This window comes from Neophocaena asiaeorientalis, unplaced genomic scaffold (assembly GCF_003031525.2).
Source record: "Neophocaena asiaeorientalis asiaeorientalis breed wild unplaced genomic scaffold, Neophocaena_asiaeorientalis_V1.1 scaffold400, whole genome shotgun sequence".
Classification (NCBI taxonomy): domain Eukaryota; kingdom Metazoa; phylum Chordata; class Mammalia; order Artiodactyla; family Phocoenidae; genus Neophocaena; species Neophocaena asiaeorientalis.
In genome coordinates, this window is record NW_020175089.1 from 550,807 (window position 1) to 560,795 (window position 9,989).

Genomic DNA, 9,989 nt, shown 5'->3' on the forward strand with positions numbered 1-9,989 from the left:
GGTCTAGCAATATGTTAACACCGAAGATTCTTAACTACATTGTTTTTGTTTTGTCTTCATCCCTAATATGTTTAGAGTATATGTGCCGTCTATATTATTTTAAGTGATTAGATTACTATTCTATCCCTTGGTCTCAAGTCCAGGCACTCCTCCAAAGGCTACCAGCATTTTGGCCAAATCATCATATGCCTCAGTGATTCTCCAACCCACGAGGAAATTCCATACCTTCTTCCATACCATCTCCCCTTCTCTCCCTGGGAATCTCACTATCATGCTTCAAGACCCAACTCAATGTCACTGGTTCTATGAAGCATTATATGACACTCCCAAGCTTAACTACACCCTCACTGAGATACACATAATACTTTGTAGACGCCTATACTACTTAAAATATTTATCATAATTATTTGTTTGAACGTCTATTTTCCCAACTACATTGTGATTTCCTTGAAAGCAGTGATCAAATACTATTCATTACAGACTCCATGGTGCTTAGCAAAGGGCCGGAATCACAGGAGGCCCTCTGTAAACACGTACAGAGGGAGTGCTTTCTGTTGCTATAGTGCCTTACTCCAAGCTGCTTGAAATGCCTTTCACACCAGCTTTTAAAAAAAATTTCCAAAAAGTGGATTATAACCCATTAGAGGGATGAGGAATAGAAGGAATTAGGAGGAAATGACTTATTTATCTAACATTAAAATACACGAGGGGTCGCAGGGCGGAGGGAAGAGCGGGCGGGCGGGAGGGAGGCACCGTCTCCAGAAGCGGAGGAAGGAGCTGCGAGCAGCCGCCGAGAGGCAGCGGAGCCCGCGACGACCGAGCCGGCGAGTAGCCGCCGCGCCTATGGCGGCCCCCAAGGACACCCACGAGGACCACCACACCTCCGCCGAGAATGTTGACAAGTCCAACCATGACCCCCATTTTTTGCTAATAGTTTCTCTTCCCGAGCAAGAAATTAAAACGCTGGAAAAAGATGAAGAGGAATTTTTTTTAAATGCAGGCCAAGCTGTTTCGGTTCGCTTCAGAGAATGACCTCCCGGGGTGGAAGGAGAGGGGCACCGGGGACGTCAAGCTGTTGAAGCACGAGGAGAAGGGGACCATCCGCCTCCTCAGGCGCAGGGACAAGACCCTCAAGATCTGCGCCAACCACTGCATCACGCCGGTGATGGAGCTGAAGCTGTACGCGGGCAGCGACAGCGCCTGGGTCTGGAATACCCACGACGACTTTGCCGACGAGTGCCCCAAGCAGGAGCCATTAACGCGGAGAACGCGCAGAAATTCAAAACGAAGTTTGAAGAATGCAGGAGAGAGGCTGAAGAGAGAGAAAAGAAAGGATCTGGCAAAAATGGGAGTACCGAGGAAGTAGCTGAGAAGCTAAGAAGCTCTTTAGGTGAAAGAGGGCAAGGAGCCCGAGGACGAGACCAAGGAGGCGCAATGGGTCGTGAGCCGTTGTGTCCTTTGTCCCTGTCTTTTCCCTTTTTCTTTTTTTTTTAATTTGCCCTGCCCCTTCTTTTTGGTTTGTTTTTATTCTGTTTTGTTTTCACAAGGGACTTTATATAAAGAACTGACTTCCAACAACAACAAAAATACATGAGAGAAATCTCTGAAATTTCCAGATGGGTAGAGCCCCTTCACCCTTCTGTTTCTATGAATTACCTATTATTCCATCTGATAGAGTCAGATACATTATAATTAACTGCATACATGGTCCTAATAAGGCAGAGCTTCTGATTTTCAAGTCACTACTCAGAGGAGACCAAACAAAAAAGTTCACCAATTACAACGTAAGGCAGCCCTCCAAAAAGTCTTCTTTAATAAGCACCACTTCTTTTGTTAATGCATCCTACCCGCTGAGTGTCCTTAGGGCTCAAGTACAATTTACACTTCATTATCTTATATCTTCACACCGTCTCCAGCTGTTTCATCTCATCCAATTCTGTCTGGAGAGCAAACTCTTCAAAATGGTGTCTCAGCCAAGGTCCCAGCAGGAGACAGACGGAACACACACAGGAGACAGCTGAGGGCATTTAATAAGGGATTATTTACCAGGTGTGGGCAGGGCTTGAGGAAGACAACCAGGGAATCTGAAGAGCCCTAGGCCAGAGGGGCAGGAAGACAGAGCCACCGGAACGCAGTGAAAGTGCTGTGGCTACAGGAGGGGTTGCCGGACAGACTCTGTGGCTTCCGGGAGGACGACAGAGACAACCATCAGCCCAGTGTCAAGAAGAAACCTGGGGGGATAGAGGCTGACCTCATTCATGTTCCTCCTCCATCCAATCTTCTGCTCTAGCCTCCCACTTCCTGAATCCGTGCAGACGCCTGAGGGCAAGGAAGCCCATCAACGCAGCATCTAATGCTCCATCTGCAGACATGAGCACATGCAGAAGGTGGAGCGCAGATCAGGAGGGCCAAACAGAGACTATCCAACACTGATGGTATCACAGGCAGTACCTACTTCTCAGCCCCACCTACCCCCTACTAGAGCACTAGGCGCGCAGATGGTAAGAACAGAAAAGAGCCAAGACGGGATGTTTGTCAGAATCGCACTGTGTGTAGGAACCTCCACTTACACCCATTTCCATTTCCTGTGAGCCTGCAGAAGTGACCCCTCCACAGCCCCTCGGCACTCAGCTCCCACACACACCGACAAGGCCTTACTCTAGGACCCGAGACTCTGATGGTGGGCTTTTCATCAAGTGCCTACAAGTAAGACCTCCAACAAATAGCCCAGCTCTTCACTCCTGCAGAAGACTACTGTGAAGCCTATTCTACACCGCCTCCAAAACACAGTGCTCTGCAGACAGCACTCCGTTGCCCCCAGTGGGATCAACCTGAGGTCCACACACCCTATATTGGCTGCATTTCCTTCCTTATCTCACATCCCCACTCCCCTACTTGTGCTTCCTGGGACTGTCTGACAAGTAAGCTATTTGCACCCCAACCCTCATCTCAGGCCAGCTTTGGGAGAAGACAATCCACAACCCATGCCTCTGAAAGCAGACTTATGAAGAATGTGTGAGAGTGTGGGCACGTGTGCATGTGTGGTACTGGCCCTGCCTGTGGTTACTCTGCACCCAAGGAAAAATGTACTGAACTTGAAGTCAAACAATGTGACTTCTAAGTCTCTGACTTGGCCTTGAACTTGCTCTGTGAACCTTAGCAAATAACAACCTCCCCAGGCCTTGATTTCCTCATCTGTCCAATGAACTCAGATAAGAGGACCTTTAAGTTTCTCATCCAGCTTTAAAGTTTGCTAAAAATTTTCAGCAGTAAAAGGGACATAAATCATACAGCCCAACAGTGGACTGACACAAAATTCCATTCTTTGGTGTGTTTTCTTAAAGTTAGGTAATTCAGAAAAAGCAAAAAGCACTTTTGTATTACCATAAAAAACTTCTTTTTTTAAAATTTATTTTATTGAGGTATCATTGATTTACAATGTGTTAGTTTCTGATGTACAGCAAAGTTATTCAGTTACACATACATAAGAAAATAACTTTTAGAAATTAAGAAATAAACCTGTCAACCAAATGGCCATTAGATACTAATTTAAGTCAAAATTCCTAGCTTTGACAGCATACATATAGTCAATTATTCTTAAACTTATAAATCTTGTATAAACATCCATTGACCACCATCTTACTCCATTATAGGAAAAACCTATAAAAAATCGAGACTGGAAATTTTGTATAAAGTAAGCACCTCAAGAAATGGAGATCTGCTTTATAGTTGTGGTTCTGCCAAAACTTTGTCTCACTGAGCAAATCATTTCACTTCCTCATTCCCCACACCCAGTAGCACCTCCAAGAGGGGGACCTAGGGTCCTTCCATAAGCAGTGATCAACTGGTGAGTTAAAGAAGGGCCCTCGGCTTTAGTTTTATTAAATGGAAAAAAAAGGCATAATAGGGTTACACTATCTATACCATGTCAACACACTCTTCCTACTCTAACGTTCCCTCTTGAAATGAAACAGAATATAGTGACCTAAAGTTCTGCACCTCAGAATGATTCCATTCTTCTCTTAAAGCTATTGCCTCTGCCCAGAGTGGTCACCCTAGAGCAGTGCTTACCTACTTAGTGGCAGAAGCCACTGGGTCCCAAATTCCATAAACTGAATATTAAGGGAAAAAACAAAAACAAAAGTGCAGTGCTGGGCATGCAGTGCCATGGAATGAATGTTGTTTCCAGCTCTCATATTTAAGATAATGGCAAAAATCAGTCCAACCACTGGTCATGAGCAACACCGTTCTGACAGGTGACCAAGACCTTGTCTCAGTAATATCTGGAAACACATGACAAGCAAACAAAATGCCTGGAAGCAGGGTAGAAGGGAGCAGAGGAGGACATGGAGGGAGGAAGATGATAAGACAGCATTCAAAGGCTCTTTCAGGACTTCCATGCTGGCACAGTGGTTAAGAATCCGCCTGTCAATGCAGGGACACGGGTTTGAGCCCTGGTCCAGGAAGATCCCACATGCCACGGAGCAACTAAGCCCATGTGCCACAACTACTGAGCCTGCACTCTAGAGCCTGTGAGCCACAACTACTGAGCCCACGTGCCACAACTAATGAAGCCCGTGCACCTAGAGCCTGTGCTCTGCAACAAGAGAAGCCACTGCAATGAGAAGCGCACCACAAAGCGTAGCACCCTGCTCGCCACAACTAGAGAAAGCCCGCATGCGCAACAAAGACCCAATGCAGCCAAAAATAAGTAAATAAAATAAATAATCTTTTTAAAAATAAAATATATAAGGAACTCAAATAACTCAGTAACAAAAAAAAACCCAACTTTAAAAAAAAAAAAAAAAAAGAAATGCTCTTTCACTTCTTTGTCTTACCCAGCATATTCATAACAAATGCACATCTGTAATAAAATGCAGAACCTGAGGCAAAAATAAGCCTTTTAGAAGGACTATTAGGACGATGGAGGGGTCTTCCTAATTTTTCTCTTAGGCACAAAGAATTCAGAGTTTGTGGGTATGGGAAACAGAAGAGGGAGGATACAAACCAAAAGGAAAGTTCTAATTTTGCATCTTTGTGGGCAGACTATCTAAAAAATGGTTTCCTTCCAATTTCCTCCAACACGAAGAATGGTCAGCTGCTTCTCTATGATATTTCATATGAGTTTCAAGGTAAAGGAGGAAAGGAGGAGTTTCAAGAAGGAAGAGGAAAGAAGAAAATGAAGTTACACGATGTCAATTACTAAAAAGTTAGATATTAAATTATCTTACAGCCAATATAAATTTAAACAAAGTTATAAATACTAATTTATTATTTATACAAAAATTGTTAAGAAATAGTGAATTATCAAAAAGAAAATTATTAAATTACTTTGGAAATATTAGCATGAAGAGCTATAATCTACCTAATTGTCTACATCAGTGATTCTCAAAGATAATAGATTTACCTAGAAAACTTTCAGAAATTATGAAGCCTAGGATATACCAAAAACCAATTATATCAACATCTCTGGGGGGCTGGACAACCAACAACAGTATTTTTTGAAGCTGTACAGGTGACAGTGACAGGCATACAAGTTTGAGAACAACTGTTCTACATCATGCTGAGTTAATGTTGATGTAACTTAAGGCAAAAGACAGGGGCTTGAATCAATCCTTCACTTCTCTAAAACCTTCCCTTCCCTGGTTCTTACAGGTGGGCATCTGGGGCACAAAGCTTCATCTCCCCACTCCTCACATGCCTGAGGTTACCTCTCTACTCCCTCAAGCCACCTGAAATCAGATACTGATGCCTGTTATGGGGCTTATGGGGCAAAGAAGCCTGAGGAAGATCCCCCGGGAAGTGCAGTGACATTGAAATCATGTGCAGTGGGAACTGGTGACCACAGTGCCTTTGCAGGAAGGAGTCACACCTGCTAGCAAAGAAAACTTGCTGAGGGTGAGTCATGTACTGTTCTCAACGTGTGCAGCTCCACCCTCTTTTTCACTGGTTTTATTCAAACATTCATTCATTCACCCAAATGTTTACTAGACATGTGGTTTGGTCCTAGCTCACCTTGAATTCACAGCTTGAAGGGAAAACAGATTTCAAAAAGTAACTGCAACTCAGGGTAGTTAGAAAAATGGAAGTGAGCAGAGTCATAGTGATAAAATACACAAAGAACAAATTACCTCTGGGGAAAGGGTTTTCCAGACTGAGGGAAAGAGTCACAAGGTGAGAAGATATGAAAACAGAAATCTATTTAGTACTGCATATGGAAAATGCACAAGCGATAAAAGGTCAGAGGTCAGTGTGAAGTCAGAAAGGGCACAACTATTTTGGCCTTACCCTAGAGCCAGTGACCACACTACTGACATTTTGGGCTGGATAATTCCTTATTGTGGGGGCCTGTCCTGTGATTGTGGGATGTTTAGCAGCATCCCTGGCCTCTACTCACTAGATAATAGCAACACCTAACACCCCCAATACAGTCATTAATGTCTCCAGACATTGCCAGTTGTTCCCCAGAAGCAAAATCACCCTTAATTGAGACCCACCGTCCTAGAGGCAGTGTGGACCTACTGCATAGGCAGAACAAAGTCAGAAATTTGCCTTTTAGAAAAAGCAGTCTGACAGCAGTATGGAGAATGAAGTGGAGTGAGGGGACATAAACTGTAAATCCAGCAGATTTGTGTGCACATTTATAACCACTTTTATAAGGATATCAGAGAGTCCACCCTCTCAATGGACCTACTTTATACAATAGACTTTCAAAGAAGAATCAAGTGAAGTTTTTTGTTATGTTAACTGTTGTTACAATATGAAAACTTCCCAAAGTTAGCCTCTGGGTGGTGGGATTCTGGGTGATGGCTCTTTTCTTTATACTTTTCAGTATCTTCCACAACCTGAATGAATAAAAGAGCAATTACTTTTCAAGGTACCTTCCTCAGGTATACCCTTCGTGGAAATAAAAATATTGCATGCATAATACTCAGCTGCAGTGGTGGAAGAAAGAATCCCACAATATCTAACTCACATGCACACACACACACACGAACACACACACACATACATACACACATATACATGCACATGCATGCCTACCCTTGCTCACTGTACTTATGAAGACATCACAGCATCACAGCATTATGAAATGCAGTTTTCTACAAACCAAATGGACAAGGTATCTTTGCAGAATAATGTCCCTTTGCACACACTTTTTTGAAGTAGGGCATAATTTCCATTATCTATTGCTATGTAACTAACCACTGCAAAACTTACTGAGTTAAAACAGCAATAATTGATTATTTCTTACAATTCACTGGGTTGGCTGGGCTCATCTGAGCAGTTCTATTCCACGTGGTGTAGCTGAGGTCACTCCATAGGCTGCATTCAGTCAGAAGCTTGACTGGGGCTGGAACATTCAAGATGGCCTCTCATCCTTCAAGGTCTCTGTCTCTCTCCACATGGCCGATCAGTTAAGAGTCTAGCCTAAGCTTTTCTATAGCACCAAGGGTGGCTTCCAAGAAGGAGCATTCCCAGAGGACAAGCCCTAATGTGCCAGTGCTTACCAAGCCTCTGCTTGCATCATGCTTGCTAATGTCCCTTTGACCAAAGCAAGCTGTATGGTCAAGTCTAAAGTCAATGAGGAAGGGAATATACAAGGGCCTGAGTGATGGGAGGCAGAGGGGCCACCAAGGTATCAGTCTTCCACAGTTGGAACAGGGTTTCCTTGTAGACCACGTCTTTTTGGCCCAGACCTTCTGAACATCAACAGATTTATTAAAAACCAATGATTGTAGACATGAAATGATCCATACCAAATTAAAACTGAAGCTACCACACCTTCATGCCTTCCTTAAGCCAGCTCTCAGTACAGAAATAGAAATCATTCAATCTCATCAATTCATAAGAAAAAAGCATTTCAGAGGAAAATTCTATTTTTTTTTCCCTAAAGGACAGAAATACCAATGATGAAAGATTCCCTCACTAAAGATTAAGTACTAGTCTTCAGGTGAATTTGAAGATTTCATTTTTATAATACACTCACTGGACTAAAACAAACTGATCCAAATCTACTGTCAATTCCCTTCTTCCCAATTTTCCTCTTAGAGGAATCAATCTCTTCTGAAGAACCAGGTACAATCTAGGTACAAAACTTAGTTTTCATTGAAGACTAAGAAAAATCACACATCAATTGCCCTATGTAAAAATTATAATGTGCTTTAAACTAGTAGAAGGTCGCTTCAGGATTGTTTTAATGCATACTGTTACATTATTTTACTATTTTGGCACACAGGGATTATGAAAATGCATGCTCCAGAGGGGAAAGGCATCTCCATCATGACAACCTTCTAGTAGAGCAGTAAACACAACCCCAAAGTGGCAGGGATGCCCAGGAAAATACTGGGTGTCCCCTGGAATGGGTTTATCTTGTGGGTGGGGGCCCTGTTTTCCAAATGACCTACCTTCCGATATGACCAATGAGGAGGGCATTTCTGATTCTAATCTCACAGAGGAAGGATGCCCATACCAGGGCGAGTGAAGACTGAACAGAGCTCCTAAATGAATCTGATGAGCTTGAAACAACAGCAAATTTGAAAGATTAACTTTGGCCATTCATTATTAAGAGAGGTCAGAAGATGCAGAACTAGTAGAAAACCTATTTAATAAGAATTACAAATAAAAAGTATTTGCAGGCCGTTTTCAAATAGCTCTAATCAATTTTTAGTGAATTTGGTGCAAGAACAGCACATAGAATTGTGCCAAGCTCAGTATTTATCAAATGAATAAAATATAACCCAATGGAAAAATGGCCTTGGAAATCTAGCCCAATAGTTTTCCACATGTTCTTGATAAAAATGGTGGAGGGCAAGAGATGTGGAGGAGGCAAGGAGCTGACTACTGCTTTATACCTTGGGCTTTCACGTGAATAAAGTTACTTCTACTATTAAAAAAAAAAAATTCTACTACTACTACTACGGCTCTATCCCAACATCCCTTTTTTATGAATAAAAAAAGCAGAGATCCAGAGTAGTGAAACCACTAAACCAAGCTCAGACACAAAGAGTGGCAGTGTCATAGCTAGATCTCAGGTCCAGAGAGAAATATAACATATATGGTCAATCCCCAGTATTGCAAATTCACCTATCCGTAGCACTTTGGTGGTCCTTAATGGACATGTGCAGAGAGGCAAACCATTTGAGCCACTGATGCACACCATTCCAGCTGAGGTCAAACAAAGCTCTGCTCTACCTTCTTGATTCAGCTCTCACACCGTAAACAAGTGTTCTTTCTACAGTCTATGTAGTGCCATAGTTTTCAAAATTTTGTGCTTTTTGTTGATGATTTCACTCTTTAAAAGGCCCCCGAGCATCATGCTGAAGTGCTGTCTAGTGCTCCTAAGCTCAAGAAGGCTGTGATGTGCTTTACCGAGAAAATATACGTGTTAGACAAGCTTCATTCAGACGTGAGTTTTAGTGCTGCGGGCCGTGAATTCAATGTCAATTAATCAACAATACATATTAAGTACGATTTTTTTTAAACAAGGTTATATATTGATCAGCTGATCAAAATGTGACCAGAGGCTCATGGGAACCTATCCCCGCAAGTCCGCTAAGAGCAATGGCTCTGTATTCACTAAGTCAACGTTCGTGGAGACTTTATGGAACATAACTATTGTAAATGAGATCAACTGCGCAACCGACACCTCTTTAGTTGTTGTTACCGAGGGCCTTGAACAATGCCTACTAGCACTCTTGAACCAGACACCGGTAAAATACCATAGATAAAAGTTCCTCCTGTGCCCCCTGAGCACTTTGGTTTTTCTCATAACCAATGACGTGAGCTTTAAAAATTATATGGGAATTTTAACATTTTTCACTTATTTGGAAATTGACTATTATGCAGATTATCACATCATTTGATAGCCAAAGAATCAGGAAAGGAAATATCCTAGAAGTCATCTAGTCCAAGAATCACTAACCTGAGTTCCATGGACCACCCAACAGGTCCACAGATATAACCCAAGGCTCCATAAACTGGGATGG

At 42.6% G+C, this 9,989-nt stretch overlaps 1 pseudogene; it reads left to right on the plus strand.

Moving 5' to 3' along the window:
* The first annotated feature begins 843 nt into the window (after positions 1-843).
* LOC112412529 (ran-specific GTPase-activating protein pseudogene) lies at positions 844-9,451 on the plus strand (annotated as a pseudogene).
* Positions 9,452-9,989: the final 538 nt, after the last annotated feature.